The 20,357-nt window shown below is 42.1% G+C and overlaps 1 protein-coding gene and 1 non-coding gene across 5 annotated transcripts in view; one reads left to right on the top strand and one right to left on the bottom strand.

Annotated features, from left to right (window-relative positions):
- LOC114817329 lies at positions 1 to 138 on the bottom strand. Its single transcript, XR_003765194.1, has one exon. It is a non-coding gene; the product is annotated as a small nucleolar RNA SNORA7 (small nucleolar RNA).
- Positions 139 to 6,006: 5,868 nt separating this feature from the next.
- RASGRP3 (RAS guanyl releasing protein 3) overlaps positions 6,007 to 20,357 on the top strand; it is a 125,539-nt gene continuing 111,188 nt past the window's right edge. For all 4 annotated transcript variants that reach the window (XM_029063656.2, XM_029063713.2, XM_029063690.2 and 1 more), the window contains exon 1: positions 6,007 to 6,370. The gene's annotated coding sequence lies outside the window, so the exon portion shown is untranslated. The remainder of the gene's footprint in view (positions 6,371 to 20,357) is intronic.

Consider the following 20,357-nt stretch of genomic DNA (forward strand, 5'->3'; position numbering starts at 1 on the left):
ACTTGTAGCCGATTGCCTTCCATTCACTAGCCACTGGCCAACCTAGGAATGGAATGGGTAGGCCTCTGCATGACTCTCCCTCCCGTAGCCAAGACTAGTAGAGTACTGGAAACTCTCCAGGTGTGAACCTGAAAGGGGACTTGAGAATTACCACTCATTTTATAAATGATTCTCAGTAGTAACTGTCACCATCTTGTAATCAATCCCTTTGCTACTCATAGACCCAAAGAATGAGGGGATTTGCTGAAACAAAGCCTATTTTAGTAGCCAGAGGGAAACCCCCATCATCTGACTCCCAATCTCACGATCTACCAACTCCAATGTTTAAATAAAAATATAACCTGACATCACATAATTAGATCCCTAACCTCTCAAAGTCAGGGCTATCACAGGTAGCTGTAACAGTTGCATCCTGTTTAGCTGCATGCACAACACTCAGGACGAAGTGAACACTATGGGTCTGCCTGAGTGAGCTGCCCTATTTTTTTTTATGCCATTTGTTAAGCACGTACTATGTGCCAGGCACGCTACTAAGTGCTGCGGTACATACAAGATAATCAGGTTGGACAAAGTCTATGTCCCACATGGGGCTCACAGCTGGGATGCATTCATTCATTCATTCAATCATGTTTATTGAGCTCTAACTGTGTGCAGAGCACTGTATTAATTGCTTGGAAAGTACAATTCAGCAATAGAGACAATCACTGCTCACAATGGGCTTACAGTCTAGAAGATTAGAACCCAGGTCCTCTGACTCCCAAGCCCATCCTCTTTCCACTAGGCAGGCTGCTTCCCAGTTTCCCATCTTTCTATAAGAATATGTGATGTAGGTGGGAATGAACTCCTTATCATCATAATAATGAAAAGGGTGCTCAGTGGGGAAAGCACATTTCATTAATTGAACAAAAAATCTAGTAGCATTCCCTTTTATCCTAGTGGAAAAGTCAGGGGCCTGGAAATCAGAAGACCTGGGTGTTAATTCCAGCTTTAATCCCCATTTTACCAATGGAGTTACTGAGGCACAGAGAAGTTAAGTGACTTGCCCAAGGTCATGCAGCAGACAAGTGGCAGAGCCAGGATTAGAATCCAGATCCTCTAACTCCCTGGCCCGTGCTCTTTCCAGTAGACCACACTGCTGCTCCTCTGAATCAAGGTGATCTTGATTCTCTCTGAATTAAGAGAGGAAGAGCAGTTCTCTGCATTGCAGATACCATAATGATAGAAGCTGATTTCCAAAATGAGAATGTATGAACACTGGCTGGTAGTTATGTCAGGTTTACAGCAGGGTATTCTGGCAAATACTGGATGTTTCTATGTATCCTTGAGTAACACCTCTACAGCTCTCATCAGGAATTTCTACTTTTATGTTTCATATTTATTCTTGAGGAACAATAAAATACCTTCAGGAACTCAGAGTTAAGTTCTCCTCCAAATCTATGTCTGTCTCAGAGGAAAAAAATACATATTGCTAGCTCTCTGCAGCTTCTTCCTGCAATCTCTGCCAACCTGTCACAGCAGATTTCAAGTTCTTCAAGGGCAGGAATGAAGACTTTTACTTTTATTAATCTCCTGAGCACCTAGTACAGTGGTCAACCCAAGTAGGTGTTCAAAAATATTAGTGAATGAAGTTTGTATACAGTATAGGTATCAATAAATATTACTGAATGAAGTTCGTACCTCAGAACCTAATGTTTCTGGTACATATTCTTCAACTTCAGTCACATGGAACTGGTCTTCATAAACACATACAATATATTATATTTTATATTATATTATAACATTATATTACAATGCCACTTTAAAGCCCAGGTGGGATCTGGGCAATATAAGCTCCTTGAGGGCAGGGATTGTGTCCACCAACTCTGTTGTATTATACTCCCCCAAATAGTACAGTGCTCTGCACACAGTAAGTGCTCCACAAATAATAATGATGGTATTTACTAAGCACTTGCTATGTGCAAGACACTGTACTGAGCACTGGGGTTGATACAAGCAAATCAAGTTGGACACAGTTCCTGTCCCATGTGAGGCTCACAGTCTCAATACCTGTTTTTCAGATTAAGTAACTGAGGTACAGAGAAGTGAAGTGACTTGCCCAAGGTCACACAATAGACAAGTGGTAAAGGAAGGACTTGAATCCACAACTTTCTGACTTCCAAATACCAACAAATACCATGAATTGATTGATAGTGATAGGATAAAGCCCCTAGCTTTGCACCCAGTTTTTTGAGCTGCCATCCCACCCCTTGCCATAAAATGGGGACCAGAGGTCCAAATCAGGAAGGGCATTAGAGGGTTTGGGGAGGCGCGGGGGGTGTGGGGGCAGCTTTCTCCACACCACAACTGCAAGTGAAGAAAGGGCTCACTTTCAAGCTGCTGCCATTTTTCCTGGGAGTCCCACTTGTCTTGGGGTTATCAAAGTGTCAGTCAGTCAGTCAATCATATTTATTGAGTGCTTACTGTGTATGCATTCTCTACCCACAGTGAGCTTACAGTCTAGAGGAGACAGTGAGGCTGTTTTCCTTCCAGGGATCTATGTGTGTCTGTGTGTCCCTCTCCAGTGCATCTTTATCTCCCTCTTCCTCTCTCTACTCTTTTCTCTTCCCCTTTGCCATCTCTCTTTCTATCCCTCTCTTCCCAATTCTCTGTACCTCACCATCCCTCTTTCTCCTCCCTACTATTACTCTCTCCACATTCTTTCTCTTCTTCTCTAACATTCTTTCTCTCACCTCATCTCCCACACCCTCCCTCCCCTTCTCTCTCTCTCTCTCTCTCTCCCATACATACAAACACACACACACACAGAGACACACACACACATAATAGAAGAGCTCTGTGATTTAGGAAAGATACATTTTGAAAGGTGGGTCCATAAAACTTTTCCTCTGACTCTTAGCCAAGTGTCATTCCCATCCAACCACCATGTCTCACATGCACTTCCTCCAGTGAATGGTTTTATATGTTTTGTCATGCTTTCACTGGCAATTTTCTTCCCAAAATGCATATTAAGGTTGAAGTCCAAAGACTTTCCCCTGGGGGAATGCTTAGTTGGCAGAGTCCAAAAATGCTTGATGAATGTTTTCACATTTCAGAATTTATTAACAAAGATTTACCAGAACACTGATGAGGATTTCCTTATGGTTTTGTCTGATGACATCAGATTTTAACTTTGGTAGCACTAATCAAAGCCCCTTCACACTTTTTCTTCTCAGAGTGTGCAGACCTTTTCCTCTCTAATATAAAAAGAATGGATATGTTGATTTTAGGTCTTCACTGAGGTAACAGTGTAATCTTGTGGGCTGGAGCCAAACATCAAAGAAATGTCTGTGTAGATTCTTCCTCTGGCACCAGGAGGCTTTTTATTATTTATTATTTATTGTTTCTGACCTGATTAACTTGTATCTACCCCAGTGTTTAGAATAGTACTCGACCGATAGTAAGCATTTAACAAATACCATACTTATTATTATAACTATGTCTATCACTCTGAAGGGATTCTTTCTGTTCCATTCTTTCCCTAGAACAATAGACCCAAAGTGCTAGAGAAAAGAAACCATGGCATAACAAAGGAAATTCCCCTAAAACTGTACACTGTTAACTTTTCCCCCTTATATTCATTTTAAAAAAGGAAGGACATCCTCATCTTTAGTATCCCAGCCCCTAGGATTGTTTGGTCCTCTGAAAAACCGATGAAATTTTCAGTGAAGGGTTGATATTGCAGTGAGCAGCAGGGAGCTCACTCTACCTTAGCAGTAAAGTGCCCTCCCATTTCACCTTCTATAAGCAGAAGATCTCTTTTCGAACAAAGTAAAATTTACTGGAGTAAATAGAATATTTAATTTACTTTGGAAATAATCTAAATCTAAATAATCTACCGGAAGAGTTTATTTTTCTCACAGGGGAGCAGAAAAACACTACCTGGGGTAATAGCCACTTTCTTGTCTAAATCAACTCCTTTAGCGTCTCTTAACCTGTGACTCATTCTTATAACCCTGGCAAATCTTGACCAGTTGGAACTTCCTGGTTCCTTTCTGCCATTTTAGTAGAGTGGGAACACCCATTAGAAAAACCTTTTCCTCTTCATTTTCCCCTGGGGTGTGGCTACCTACTTTAACCCCAACTCCACACCCCTAGGAGTTGATCTCAAATTAGCTGTTATCTCTGCTACTATCTGAAGCAAGAGTGAGAATGAGAGAAGTGAGAAAAGGAAGAGGAAAAATTAAATTATAGAATCCAAATACTGGTATTTTCACCCTCCTCTGGGTTTGGGGCTCTTTTGAAGACTGGCCTCCTATTCTGCTGTCTCTCAGTCCTGTGGTCTTTCCACTAGGCCATACTGCTTCTTGTTCTGTGACATCCTCACTTTTCCCAGGCAACCCCCTCTTACATTCCCATAAAACTGGACTCTTAAAACTAAGCCTCTGCCTGCTATCCACCAATATATCCTGAGGCACACGCTGATTCTCAGACTATAAAGGATTAGAAAGAAAGGAAGTCAGTTACAGTTATATATCTGTTTGGCTCCCTCAAACCTATTTTCCTCTAGGCCTGCAGTCTCTCCTTCAATTAGCTCACTTCAATTTTCTTAGGAAATGGATGGATCAATCAATCAATGTTATTAATTGAGCTCTTACTAAATTCAGAGCACTGTACTAAGTGCTTGGGATGGAGCAGAATCATAACATCAGAAAGCAGAGAGGAACTTCAAGAGTTCACCTGGTCTAGATCCCCTGCCTCTGAGGCAAGGAATACCTAGAGCATCCAAGAGGTTAGTGAAATACCCCATCCTTCTTTTCTATCAATTTATCAATCAGTGGCATTTATTGACCACTTACTGTGATTTACACTTTTCCCCAATGCTTAGAACAGTGACTGGCACATGGTAAATGCTTTACAAGAACCATATATTTTTTTTTGCAGAGCATTGTACTAAACACTTGGGAGAATACCATACTATAAAGTTGGTAGAGTGTAAAGATGGTAATTGGTCCCTGCCTTCAAGGAGTTTACAATATGTCTATCTGTTAAATTTGCCCTCCACTAAGCAATTTCTGAGGGCAGAGAGAAGAATTGGTATTTTGATGAGAAAACTGTGCAACTTCCTAACGCCTTGCAAAAACCTTGCTTAACCATTTAACCAGACATAGCTTCCCATAACCAGAGCATTGTAGTCTCTGGGGGGCTGTTGTTTTCCTATTTCTTTCCTGAAGATCACCAGATTCTCATCCCCACAACCATCCAGGTTTCCAGTGCCTCCTATACTTCTCTAAAATTTGGGATGTAGTGTTACTATCCCTTCTGAAGAATGTTTGCTACAACCCATATTTGGGTCAAACCATCAACCTTGCATAGTTGATATCAACCAAAATTACTTTGGAAACCAGTTTCTTTCAAAACATAGTTTTTCATCAATTACTGAATCTTCCCTTGCCAGGTCCCTCACCTGACTTGGAAAGTAAGGAGACAGGCGGGAAATTCCACATTAGTTATTCCGGGCCTGGAGTTCTCCTCCGGGAAATGAAAAGATCTGGTGTGGTGTCTATGAGTTGGGTTCTGTTTCAAGTGGCAGTGCCATCTCGGCCCCAACAAACCTGCCACTCAGTGGAAATGACAGGCTGAGGTAAAACACAGGCTGAAAGACAAGAGAGAAAGACGACTCGGTTGCAATATGTCTTGAAGACCAGAAATGCTATTTTCCTCTGAAATTGGAGGACTTGTGGCCATGTAAAGGAGATGAAAGTGTTAAAGAACTTGATATAAGGTGGGTCCTAGAGACAGATCCCGCAGATCCTGTTGGACAGTTTCCTGACAGCAGGAATAGGGGGCTACCTCACCTCCTCTTGCTTCTCATATCCCACTAGCTTTGGTTCACTCCACACCTCTCCCATAACAGTAGAAGCCATTACAACACTTCCTTTCAGACAAAAAGGGCTCTGGATTGGGTATGGGTGCTCCAAAATGAAGATCTTTCTTTGGTTTAAATCCATTTCCTGCCTTCTTCACTGCTCTAGGCTGTTATGGCAGGCCTATTTATAGCCCGAGGAAGGGACACTCAGCTGGAGGCAGGAAAACTAAGTTAGGAAAGAATAGGAGGAAGTGTGCCTGCCATTTAGCCAAACAATCTCTAATTCATTGAGCTTAAAAGTTTAGCAGCTTTACTGTAGTTGCCTGGGAGTAAACAGACTGCAACTCTGTTTTTTTCTGCCCAGATTTTTGAAGCAGGTTTGGACAATGGAAGTAAACAAAGCAATTCAGAAGCAAAAGCAGCAGTCTTTTAGTCCCTAAACACCTCAAGGAGACCCTTGTGTCAAGAGGGATAAGGGAACCATTCCGACAGTGAGAAGATTTGACTTCCAATCTCCACACTAAGGTAAGGGGCTGCTTTAAGACCAGTTTATTTCTGTTTACTCCTGCTTTTGCAAGGATTGGGAGCACCAATCACAGCGATAGAAAGAAGATTGCTAATGGTATTTTTCCAGACATCCCTTTCCATTGATCCCATACCAAAGATAACTTCCAAATCCCTCAATTTGGCTTAAAATCTGCAATTTAAACAGAACTTGCTTTGCCAAATGTCTGCCAAATGGTGACTTGACAGCCTGCATTAATTGCTCTTCTGTTTCAGTTGCTTCAACGGCTAATTACGTTAGTGTCAGTAGACGGGGCCATCAGTAAATTCTCCAAAAATGATAGTTTTAAACCTTTGCAGGGTATCAAATGGGAGATTTTTATTGGGATTTGTGATTCCAACTTAATAGTACAAGAAACATAAAAACTGATGTAAAAATGTACGTTGTTGAACATAAAGGCAAAAGCTCATCAGAGAGATCACATTCAACATTCACTAGAGTAGGCAATTAAATGTATTCATTGTTTTAATCTGCATGCTCAATCTGAAATATTACTAAAATGAAAGACTGTATTTCTAAAGAAGAAAAATAGGCATAAAATAGATTAAATACAACTTTTTGGCTTCTCACTAATACTTGGAAGACTGTGTAGGACACTCCAAATTCTTTCAACATGCCTGAATATTAAACAAATACTTCCATTTTAAGTGCTGCCCTGTGTATTGCATCTGCTACTGATAATATACAAATTCATTTCTTTTGAGTAACTTGATTAATGGCCACACAATGACTAGCAGAGGAATAAAGTTCTGGTGGCTGACAGAAAAATTGGCTCATGGATAAATACAAGGAAAAGAAAAAGGAAATGTGTGTGCTGTTATTTTGGCTTATCTGCTATGGGGCTGGTATGTTTAGAATCTGTTGCAATGAAGATAGCAAAGCTGGAAGTCTGTGGAGGCTCAAAACAGTGAAAAGCTGAGGGAACCTTGCTTGACATCAGTGGGGTGACCTGCTGCTATATTGGCTTTAACCCAGTTGGATTCCTTGAAATGATTTTGTACTAAAGGAATGTAGGTGTTCAGTTTTGCATTAAGAAGCCAGGATCCCTGATTTAACAAACCATACCCTTTTTTCTTCAACAAAGATTTTCTTAGTCAAAAAATAAAAGGAGAAAAGGGGAACTTTGAAAAAAAAAAAGTCATTTCCTCATACTGACATGCAGTTGGCCTGAAGAAACAATTAGAGCAAAGTTTCAGGAATTTTTGTGAAGAAACATTTTAGTGTAGAGATGGGAGATGAAGGCAGATGGGATCTTCTCATTTCCTGCAAGTGAAACCTTAAATAATTGGATTTCATTCCTTGGCTTTCATTGACTCACAAATCACATACATAACATAATTTGATTCTGTTTTATGTGCATCTGTATTTATACTGTTTCTCTTCATATCTGAAGATGATACAAATGAATGAGGGTGAAGCAGGCCAAGTCAATGACCGATCAGGAATCTGTGTTCCACTGTGCATCCACAAACACAGTTTCCGACTGGATGGACATATTTGCTATTTGCTGTTTATGTTTCGCTGCTTAAGATCATGATACCCTCAAAGCTTTAGAGCCAAAAAAGCTCCCCCTTTCTTGACTGGAATGTGCCAATCTGGCCTATTTGCTACAACTGACTCCCAACATTCAGCTGTCATGACATACTGTCTGAGTCTCTGGGTTTTGCTGCATTCTAAAAATGTTTACTCTGTTTCCCCTGCCTTTTGGGTGGCTATCCAGAGTCAGATCACTGTACTACAGCTGTTTCAGCATTCTACTATTATTTATGCTCCTCATATTTCCCACCCAGCAAAGCTACATTGAGGAGAGCCCCTCTCAGATGCATGAAGTCTGACAGTTCTAATACCCCAGTGTTTGTGATCCTGTCTTGCCATTTGAATTGAATATCCCCCCTAGGTGGTGATAATGAAACCATTCAAGAAGAAGTCAGATGTGGTGTCTGAGATGGGTACAATCAATAAATCAATCAATTGTATTTTTTGAGCACTTAGTGTGAGCAGAGCACACTAAGTTAGGAGAGTACAACATAACAATGTAACAAACAGATTCCCTGTTCACAACAAGCATACAGTCTATAAGGGGAGACAAGCATGAATATAAATACATAAATTACAGATATGTACGTAAGGGCTGGGGGCTGAGGGAGGGGTGAATAAAATCCAAAATGCAAGGGGGATACAGAAGGGAGTGGGAAAAAGGAAATTGGGGCCTAGTAATGGAAGGCTTCTTGGAGGAGATCTTTCAGTAAGGCTTTGAAAGTAGGGGGAATGATAGTCTGTTGAATATGAAAAGGAGATGTTTCAGGCCAGAGGCAGGATGTGAGCGAGAAGTCGGCAGCAAGGTAAATGAGATTGTGGTAGAGTGAGTATTTTTGGCATTAGAGGAGCAAAGTGTGTGGTCTGGATTGTAGTAGGAGACCAGTGAGGTGAGAGAGGAGGGAGCAAGGTGATAGAGTGCTTTAAAGCTTATGGTAAGGAGTTACTGTTTGGTGAGGAGGTGGATGGGATGGGAGGTTCTTTAGGAATGGGGAAACATGGACTGAATATGACTTTAGAAAAATGATCTGGGCAGCAGTGTAAATCATGGGCTGGAGTGGGGAAAGACAAGAGGCCAGGTCCAGGTCTCCCAGTCATATAGATTGGACAGCACTTCAACTCTGTAGGCATTAGGTTTGGTCTAAAGTTTAAAGAAGTTTAGTCACCTCAGGTGAGGAGAGGCTGAGGACATGAGGAAAGTGGAAAAGGAAGGAGATGGAGGGGGGGTTAGGGGAAGACAAGCAGAAAGAGAGAGGAATGAGGCAGAACTCACGTGCTGCCACTAACACCTGGTGGTCCATCCCAGTACCGGCCAATTTAGCTGAGGCTGAGGTGACTTCTGTCCCATGAGAGTGGCTTTCCCAGATGAACTGGACCACCAGGCAAAAGCAGCGATGACAGAGACCTGGACCAGAATGGGCCAGTTCACCTGGGTTCCTTGCTATAGCCTGGACAGAATTAGAGGTGGCCATGGCAATCAACCTGCCTACACTGGTCCTCACCAGGGATCAGGAATGCAAAGGAAGTTTTCAGCCCAGACAAGCTCCTATTAAAACACATCCCTAGCAAGAGCCATTATAGCTGCCATAGCTGATGCTGAGGTTACTGCTACAGGGAAAAAGAAGAGGAAGAAGAGAAGGAGAGATGGCCCTTCCTACTTCCATGGCTGAGAGATTCCCTATGTTGCCCAAAATGGGATTCTTAATAGATCCTTCCTTAGACAGTCATATAATAGGATGGAACCTTGAAAATCACACCTCTCCTACCTAAAAGATGAAGTCCGATCACTAATTTGATTCCATGAGGTGTCCATTTGACAGTCTCCCAAAGGATAGCATGATTCCCCCTGGAGTCAGTTTTCTACTTTTGTATGGTTTTGAATAATGTGTTGCTGGATCGCATAATTCCATTGTAGCATTCACTTTTGTGTTGCCATTTCTTCAGACTTGTGCAGGTTTCTCCAGATGGTCTGGTATCTAGCCTCTGTGATCTTCACTCCTATCATCACTCCACAGTAATGTTGATTCTGTCAAGTGTTTACCAGTCCTCTGCAGGTCTGCTTGTGTGGGCCCCATATAATCACTCTTCAGTGACTGCCTCTGGGTCTTTCATTGACACCTGTGGCTTATTGGTTTAAAAAATTCCTCAGTGTATTGGAAGCATTCAAGTTCCTCCTTGTATCCTCCAGGATGGCATGCTACATTCATTCATTCAATCGTATTTATTGAGTGCTTACTGTGTGCAGAGCACTTTACTAAGCACTTGGAAAGTACGATTCAGCAACAGATAGAGAAAATCCCTACCCAATAACGGGCTCACATAAAACACAACTGTATGACACCCATTTTGAGGATTATCCCTCTTGGATATGTTTGCCTAATTACAATATAAATTATTTCTTAATTCCTTTGGTTGAAACTCCAAGTGAAATGTATGCCAATCAATAGCCATACAATTCTAGGAAAACACTACAGGCAACATGTACAGTGAAAGGACACTTGTGGCCCCTTAGCCATTTTTAAAATAGCAATCAATTGATTGATCAATGGTATTCAATGAGCATTTACTGTGTGCCGAGCACTGTGTGAATCACTTGTGAGAAGAGAGACCTTAATATAAATAATGGGATATGTTCATAAGTGCAGTAGGGCTGAGGGTGAGGTGTATACTAAATGCTTTAAAAAGGCTTAAATATCTCTGAAAATGAAAGCAAAGTAAAGAAAAATCTTTGAAAATAATAATAGTAATTGTGGTATTCATTAAGCACTTACTATGTGCCAGACACTGTACTAAGTTCTGAGATGGGTAATAATAATAATTCTGGTCTTTGTTAAGTGTTTACTGTGTGCCAGGTATTGTATTAAGCACTGGGGTGGATACAAGCCAATTGGGTACCTGTCCCACATGGGGCTTACAGTCTCAATCTCCATTCTACAAATGAGGTAACTGCCAAAATTATATATAATAATAATAATGTTGGTATTTGTTAAGTGCTTACTATGTGTCAAGCACTGTTGTAAGCGCTGGGGTAGAGACAAGGGAATTAGGTTGTCCCATGTGGGGCTCACAGTCTTCATCCCCATTTTACAGATGAGATAACTGAGGCAAAGAGAAGTTAAGTGACTTGCCCAAGGTCACACAGAAGACAAGTGTCAGAGTAAGGATTAAAACCCAGGTCTTTCTGACTCCAAGGCCCATGCTCTACCCATTAAGCCATGCTATTGCCTTGTACATTGGTTTGTGTATGCTGCATAAGTTCCTAACTCACAAGCCTTCCCAGAAAACATTACAAAAATGAAATCATTTCAGAGTTCCTTCACCATTTATTGTTTTCACAATTTCTTCTGAAATTAATTAAAAATCTGGCTAGTTTTCAATGTAGCCTAACCAATTGCTGGGTCTGTGCTTCATGGCAAGTAGTACAAACAGCCCAACATTCCTTCATGCTCAAAATAGATTCTTCTTGGCCTTGGGTATATAGATTGCATTTCAGATAATTATCCCTTGAATAAAAATACCCTTCAGAGTGATGGATACATTATTTTATAAATGGAATTAATATGTATCGAACCTTGTGTTTTATAGGGAGGTTGAATAAGCTCCCGAGGGCAGGGAACCTGTCTACCAATTCTGTTGCATTGTACTCTCCCAACCGCTTAGTAATAATAATAATTATGGTCTTTGTTAAGTGCTTACTATGTGTAAAGCATTGCTCTAAACACTGGGGTTGGTACTAGGTAATCAGGTTGTCCCATGTGGGGCTCACAGTCTTAATCCCCATTTTACAGATGAGTAACTGAGACAAAGATAAATTAAGTGACTTGCCCAAAGTCACACAGCTGATAATTGGCAGAGCTGGGATTGGAACCCATGACCTCTGACTTCTAAGCCTGTGTTCTTTCCACTAAGCCATGCTGCTTCTCAGATCTTAGTACAGTTCTCTGCATGCAGTAAGCACTCAGTAAGTACCATTGCTTGCTTGATTGATTGATTGATTGGATTGCTGCTTTAGTCCATTCTTCTCACATGCAACAGGTCCACCTGGCAAGTTACCTGATCTCTTTATAACCTCAGTTGTTCCTAGACCTGGGTCTACAACTTGTCAAGTGCAGAAAAGCCAGAAAAAAATGAAAAGAAAAAGAAGAACCAGAGGATCTAAAAGAAATTAAAGCACATTTGCTGGTTAATGAATGGGAGGGGGTGAGGAGGGAAGGAAGGAGCAGAGATAAAGAGGAGGAGGAGGGAAAAGAGGGAAGAGGAGGAGGGGGATGAGGAGGAAGCAGAGGGAGAGGAGGAGGAGGGTGATGAGGAGGAGAAGAGGGAGGAGGAGGAGGAGGAGCAGGATGGGTGGAGGAGCAGGAAGTGGAGAAAGAACAGGAGGAAGAAAAGCCAGAGTGGAAGGAGGAGAAAGAAGAGCAGAGTGGGTGGAAGAGCAGGAGGAGCAGGAGTAAGAAGAGCCAGAGGAGGAGGAAATTGTTTGGGACTGGAAGCCTCTTTCTTCCCTCCGGTTTAGCGTACCGGCTGCAGGGGATGACATAATGCAGTCACGTAGTTCCCATTCACCTATGAATTCACAGTGATCCTATGACTCAGGCTACTCTTGCCCCAAAGAGGGCATCATTTGGGGGTGAGAGGCCCCTGCTTCGCTCCCCAGGCTGTCCCAGTAGACACTTAGATGACACCGGGGGATACGTAATGATGATGGAACGAGGTGTGGGGCAACACAGCATCAGGCAAGGGGCTGGCCCATCCTCACAGGTCAGGCAGAGAGGCTCTGGCTTGGCCGGATGCCCAGCCAGGTTGGTGGAATCTCCAATGGCCTCTGGCCTGGACACAGCCACACCTTGGGGGAAGGGAAAGAGTGGAGAGGACATTTTGGCTTCCCTTCAGCCAACTTCCAGATCAAAGAGGTGGGGCAGGTCAGATATTTCCTGTCCATAAAAAGTGTCACCCTCACAGTGACAAGACCAAAGGCCCATGGCCCCAAGAAAGTGGCAGCTGAGCTCAAGAACCAGATATAGTTCTTGAGCCATAGTTCCCAACCTATCCAAGACAATGTAGCCTTTGGCTCCCCACCCAATAATGTTTCCCCCTGCGCAGGACAGAAAAGTCTTCTCTCCGTTCAAGTACCAGAAATAAAATGTATTCGTTGCCATGTTAGTCTGTGGGCTGTGGGTTTGTAGTGGTTACTGATTTAACAGTATTTTTCCATGGTAAAGAATGTTCACATGGTTGTCTCTGAATGACAAATTTTTTGTTCCTCCCTGCCGACTTACCACATCTTTTGGTTCGTGGGGGCAAAATAAAGGCACACTGTAGGAAAAATATTAAGTCAATATTTATATCAAAGATGCCTTCCTGGCATTATTTTCATATAACAAAGCTAACTTTGGGAATTGTTTCTACACCACTACTAACTTGAGATTTTAGTTATCTTAGTTTTTCTGTCATATCTCATTCACTTTGGGTATTTATCCATTTTTCTCATGCTCCCCAAAAGCTGATCCATACTCCCCCATCACATCAGAATAGAGGCTTGGCAGGAGGTGAGACTGGTTAAAGAATTACCCAATCACCCTCATTGAGAAGCAAGCCCAAGCCCTGAAGATGGCCCTGGGAGTCAAAAGGACCTAGGTTCTAATCCCAGCTCTGCCACTTATCTGCTGTGTGACCTTAGGCAAGTCCCAGCTTCTCTGGGTCTCAGTTACCTCATCTGTAAAATGGGGAGCCCCATGTGGGACATGGACTGTCTCCAGCCCGATTAGCTTGTATTTACCCAATCACTTAGTATAGTGTCTAGCACAGAGTATGCATTTAACAAATGCTATTAAAAACAAAGATTGGAAATCCTGGTACATAGCCATAGGAGCCTGGCTGATTCAGGTGTGTGCTAAATAGGACTTTCCTGAAGCACTCACATACTGATTCAAGAGTTGAATTTATTCTGCCTGGAAAAAGGGTACTGGAATTTATAGGGTCCAAGCTTTGGTCCTAGAATTAGGAACCAGGTGGGGGATTCTGGAGGGATAGAGCAGAGACAGAAGACAACTTTTTAGGAAACCTCTTCCTCCCTTTTTGTTTGCTCTCTTCCTTTGACTATTGACATTTATTGACTGTCACATCCCATGGAACATAAGCTCCTTACAGATCAATGTATTACTACTGATGTAAGCTGTGCATTATTATTTTGGTATTTGTTCAGCATTTACTATGGGCCATGCATTGTTCTAAGCATTGTGGTAGATACAGATTTTTCAGATTGGACCCAGTCCCTGTCCCACATGGGACTCCCTGCCTAAGTAAGAGGAAGAACTAGTATTGAATCTCTATTTCACAGTTAAGAAAACTGAGGCAATGAGAAGTTAAGTGATTTGCCCAGGCTCATACAGCAAACAATTAGTAGAGCCAGGAGTAGAACCCAGGTCGTATGTATATGCAATTCTGTTGCCGAATTGTACATTCCACGTGCTTAGCATAGTGCTCTGCGCACAGTAAGCGCTCAGTAAATACTATTGAATGAATAAATGAATGTCCCTTTAGGTTAAAAGTCATCTCAGGTATCTATCATTTGTGGCCTTTATTTCCTTGTTTGGTCTCTCTTGAAACAGCACATGGGATTTACCTAAATCCCTGCTTTTCTGAATGATATCATGCCTAGTCGCAAGAGGTTGGGTCGGGGAGGGACGAGAAGGGACAGGTACTGAAAGGACCAAAATCCTCTAGCTCACCTTTGAATGGCAATCGATTAGTAATCATGTAATCAATTTTTAATTTAGGGGTAATCAAAGCCTCTCTGCTTCTCATTTCTCAGCAAACTTCCTCCCCCTGCCTCTCTTCAATCAATCGATCATTCAATTGTATTTACTGAGCACTTACTGTGTGCAGGTCACAGTTCTAAGTACTTGGGAGAGTACAGCACAACAATATAAGTTACATTCTCCCTTTTCTTAACATTGATAGATTTTTAGCCTTTCCCCAAAGGGGCAGGTTATATACTTTGTATTTGTATTTGGACTCAAAAGAGAAAATGTTTTCTAGTTCCTCAGTTATATGCTCTAGCCTAAATTTTCTAATTAATTCAACTGTTTGTAAAACATCAGTGATTTTAAATTTCTTACTATTTTGGAGCATATTCACAAGGGATTATATGTTTAATGAATATACAAATAATCCCCAAACATTACTTTCATATAAACACTGCCAAACATGGGATTGATCAGTCAAAGCCAAAAATCCAGGCCTTAATACTTGCTGAAATGATCACCTCTAACCTTTAGCGTTAATGCATCTATAATGCCAATAAATCACCTCGACTCTTTGGACAACATCCTGTTTATGACAGCATAATTCCTTGTAATGGAAAAGATTATGATGCCACTAATAAGGCCTGTGACTTCACTGTATCCAGCAACAGCAGGGGGAGGAAACAAAGAGAAACTCTTTTTTCATGTAATTGTTTTAATAATAATTGACAATTGGAGGAAATGAATGGCAGAAAAGGCCCTGGCAGACGAGATGGACAGTAAATAAGATTGGGAAACACAATCCAGTTTAAATCAGCTTTATTCCTAAAAATGTCTTAGACTATCTTTGCCATTGCTTTTTACTTGTTAATGCTCTTTCCCTGGAACCACTGTTGTATCCCCACCCCATGAGAGGTTTCTTTCTTGGCTGTTGCATCCTGCAGTATGTTTCCAATTCTGAAATATAGTAATCCTACAGGAGGGATTTGCTGTTAAACCTTTTATTTATCGTACTGTTTATTAACTTTCAGGTTCAGAGCACATTCCTTTTGGCGCATACTGCTGTTACTTCATTCAGTCATAATATATTATGCAGGAGCGTAATCTATTGCATTATCTATTATACGATGGTGTAATTTATACAATGGTGCGATTATGTAATGTTATTCCGCTTTTGTCCCAGGTTTGCCACTTGCCATCTCAATTTGGAAGGATAACTTTTCTCCTGGAAACTTTTCCTTCTGAATCCCATACAACAATTCTTCACCCATTTCCAGCTCTCTGGTTCCCCCATCCTTTATTTGAATAGCAGGTTAGACTTTTCAAGCCATCATACCATTTAGCACCCTCTCAGAAAAGCATAAATTTGAGAGTAAATAAATAAGAAAGACATTCAAGTGGGCAAACGTTTGGAAGAAAAATTGCATTTTGAGTCCTTGGAAAGTTGCACTATGGCCACCCTGAGGTGAGTGAACCCCCAAAGCCGTCCCTAGATTATATGGCTACAGGTGCCCAACTTAATCGGGTGTTGGCTTTGAGGCAGCAGCCCTTTCTCATTCATTCATTCATTCAATTGTATTTATTGAGTGCTTACTGTGTGCAGAGCACTGTACTGAACACTTGGAAAGTACAATTCAGTAACAAATAGAAACACTCCCTACCCAACAACGGGCTCACAGTCTAGAAGGGGGGATACAGACAACAAAACAAAACAACTAGACAGGCATCAATAAGTCACTGGAAGTGAATTAGAAGTGAAATCTCAGAAAAGAGTTTAGGGTGTCCTGGGGGACCGCCACCATAGAGGTGCCATGAATGAACTAACTGAAGCAGCATTTCAGAGCTTGGAATGACTACCCATGCTCCACTCTGGGCATTATCATTATCCAAAGAACCACCACTCAGTTCCAAAAATCCACTAAATCTTTTGCGAATGGGCTACACATGATGACCAGGTCCATGCCACAAAAATGATGCATTGCGATGTCAATTATCCAATGAACTCACGCTGGGTAATCCAATAGGCTAAATTATTAGGGCCAAAGAGCAGCTTTTTCCCTCAAGAATGTGGGTAATTTGGGGAAAAGTGGTTGTATTCCTAAGCAATCTGGATAATGATAGTGACAAACACCTGTCCTCAACCTTTTTTTCCTGCTGGTCTTGGTGCATTTGTATACCTTGTTAAATATATTAACCTACAGATCTTTGAGAAGGCAGCACAAATTCTGTTTTCCAAAAACACTTAGAACTTATAGAGTTAAAAAAAGAAAAAGACATACAAGTGTGACTGCCCCACAGTGTCTATAATGCTCGAGTGATCTCTCAGCATCCTATTGTTTGTAGGGTAGGAAGTACGGTAGAGTAGACGTGTGTGATTACTGTGCCCCTGGGAGTCCCATGAAGTTCAGCCGGTGTGCACAGTGGTGAGCCACACAAATATAGTTTCTGGGCCTCAGGTTAGAGCAAACACCGGTGGAAAATTCTAAAACCAGAATACAAATGGAAAAAAAATTGAAAATACAAATATATATGTTCCTCATGTCTAGTCACATAACAATATAGGACTTAATTTCTGACTAAATTTGTTGAAAATTCAAGTCGCTATGGCCAAAGTAGAGCCAGGCCGATTTTATCTGAGTTCACAAAGGCATGGTGAACTGGGAACCTGGGGCAACTAACTGGGTAGTTGGGGCAAAATAGCTTGGCTATTCATGGGAATTTTGTTTATTTTGTCTGAGACTAATGAAATCCAGATTTCCAATGAATCTGTATTTCCCTGAATAATTGCCCAACTGCTTCCTTCACATAATAATGATAATGGTATTAGTTAAGTGCTCACTGCATGCCAGGCACTGTACTAAGCACTGGGGGAAATACAAACAAATCAGATTGGACACAATCCCAGTCCCACATGGGGCTCCCACCCTTAATCCCCATTTTACAGATGAGGTAACTGAGGCACAGAAAAGTGAAGTGACGACCAAAATAACACAACAGACCACTGGCAGAGCCAGAATTGACCCCAGGTCCTTCTGACTTCCAGCCCCATGCTCTGTCCACTAGACTACACTGCTCCTCAAGAGACCACACTGCTTCTCAGGAGACCATGATTCTTCTCAAGAGTCCACGCTGCTTCTCAAAAGACCGTGCTTCTTCTCAAGAGACTAGGCTGCTTCTGTGTAGTTGCAGCTGTTAAACAACCTCCAGTGCACCCTGAATAGAATAGGGTCTGCCCACATTGGATGGCATGGAGTGAAGACCCAATGCCACATCTCTGTCCCTGGATTCTATGTTACCTGGAGGGAGAAGGAGGGGGAAAGGATATTGCCATATACAGCTCTGCTTACCCCATTGCTCCAAAAGCCAAAAGCCTCCGTTTCCCCATGGTTCTCACCAACCAGGCCCAAGTCCAGTAGCACCAGAACTGGGTGGATAAGAATTCTATGGACAATTAGTGGGTAATAATTCAGCTGTGTTTGACCCCAGGCCAACAGAAGCATCCATCAGGGTTTCCATTCATCTTCCACTACCTTTGTCCGCCTTAAGAAGTGATTGTGCGACAAGATTATTTTAAGCTATTTCAGAACTTTTAGTTTAGAATACTTTTACCTAACCTGCATCATCTGTGACTTTGGTCGCTGTGGCTGAATTCAGCACACAACAACTGAATGATTAGCAAAGGCTCTGATTATCTGCCCAGGAACTAGCACTGGTCATTGACTCACTGTCTGAGCTGCATTTGGTTACTGTCCCGGGTTTGCACTGTGTTGCCACACATTGAAGAGTTTCTGTAGCCTGTTATAGGGGGCTGTGTTAGGACCCAGAGGAAGATTTACTGTGGTGGGGCCTGGACTGACCACTCGGGGGGGGGCGGCCCCCATGCAGAAGCAGTTGGGCTAAAGTCAAAGGTCTCACCTTAAATTACTGTCACCTTCTTTGAAGCTTTATTGAGGGCACAGCTCCTACAAGAAGCCTTCCCTGACTAAGCTCTCCTTTTCTCTTCTCCCACCTCCCTCTGAATCGCCCTGACTGGCTCCCTTTATTCATCCCCCCCTCCCAGCCCCTCAGCACTTATGTACATATCTGTAATTTTTCATCTAAATTAATGTCTGCCTCACCCTCTATACTGTGAACTCATTGTGGATGGGAAAAGTGCCCGTTAATTGTTATATTGTACTCTCTCCAGTCTTACTAGAGTGCTCTGCACACAGCAAGTGCTCAGTAAGAGTTCAAAGAATTTATAATAACAATAATAATAATGATGATGGTATTTGTGAAAGTGCTTATTTTGTGCCAAGCACCATTCTAAGTGCTAGGGTAGATACTAGGTAATCAGGTTGTTCCACATGGGGCTCAGAGTCTTCATCCCCACTTTACAGATGAGGGAACTGAGGCACAGAGAAGTGAAGTGGCTTGCCCAAGGTCACAGAGCAGACAAGTGGCAGAGCCAGGATTAGAACCCATGTCCTCTGACTCCCAAGCCCATGCTCTTGCCACTAAGCCCCACTGCTTCTCTTATGGGATGGGAGAGAATGGGGGAAAAGGGAACGTGGGGAAGAGGAGGAGGGGAGGCCTCTGCTCCCAGGCCAGCGACCCCACTTCATCCGTGATACTCTCTTGGCTTGTGGGGCTAAATTAGGAGAGGGGTTACAAGCAGCACCAGCACCATTGAGGTCCCCTGGGTTAGAGTTGCAAATCAAAATCCATCACTCAAGCAATATGAGAGAAAGGTGATCAGCTGGTTGTGAAGAGGGGAGTTCCAGGTCAGAATTGAAGGCTTGAGCAAGAGGTTGACGGCGAGAGAGTCGAGAGTGAGGCCCAGTGAGTAGCTTGTATTATAGAAGTGAGTGTACAGGCTACTTAAAAATACTTCAAAAAATATATGTAAAGTAGTAGGTAGGAGGACCAGAGAGGCAGTGGGGAGAGCCAGAGGTGCAAGAGAGGGGCCAGAAAACCCATGGGAAAGGGAGGATAGGACTATCGGGTAAACTTACTACAGTGGAGACTGAAACTACGAACACTTTGAGAAGAAGTGATTTCCTTGTGACTGACATGGAACTCTTATGGTTTTCAGCTCCATGAAGATCTTTTTATTTCAAGTGAAGTTTTCTAATTCCCAGAAATTAAAAGCAAACCAAATTTTAGCACTTTGGTGCTCACCCTAGACCCATAGTCTTTATGTAAATACCCTAAAGCTCTTCCTCCCCTATCTGTAATATAATTTCATGTCGCTCTCCTGGCTCCACCACTTGTCTGCTGTGTGACCTTGGGCAAGTCACTTAACTTCTCTGTGCCTTAGTTACCTCATCCGTAAAATGGGGATTAAGAGTGTGAGCCCCATGTGGAACAACCTGATTACTTTGTATCTACTCCAGTGCTTAGAACAGTGCTTGGCACATGGTAAGCATGTAACAAATACCAACCCCCTATAGAATGTAAGCTTCTTTGGGCAGGGATCATGTCTCTCAACTTTATTATATTGTACTCTCTCAGCATTTAGTATGGTGCTCTGCACACAGTTAGTATTTAATAAATACAATTGATAGATTGAATGACTCTGTTTCATCACATTAATGGATTATGCTCTAGGTAGCCTATACAGTTGTTCCTGGGATTTGAAAATAACTCTACTGCTGGTGAGATTCTAAACTCCTTGAAGGCAGGGATA

The sequence above is a fragment of the Ornithorhynchus anatinus genome, chromosome 1 (genome assembly GCF_004115215.2).
Source record: "Ornithorhynchus anatinus isolate Pmale09 chromosome 1, mOrnAna1.pri.v4, whole genome shotgun sequence".
Lineage (NCBI taxonomy): Eukaryota > Metazoa > Chordata > Mammalia > Monotremata > Ornithorhynchidae > Ornithorhynchus > Ornithorhynchus anatinus.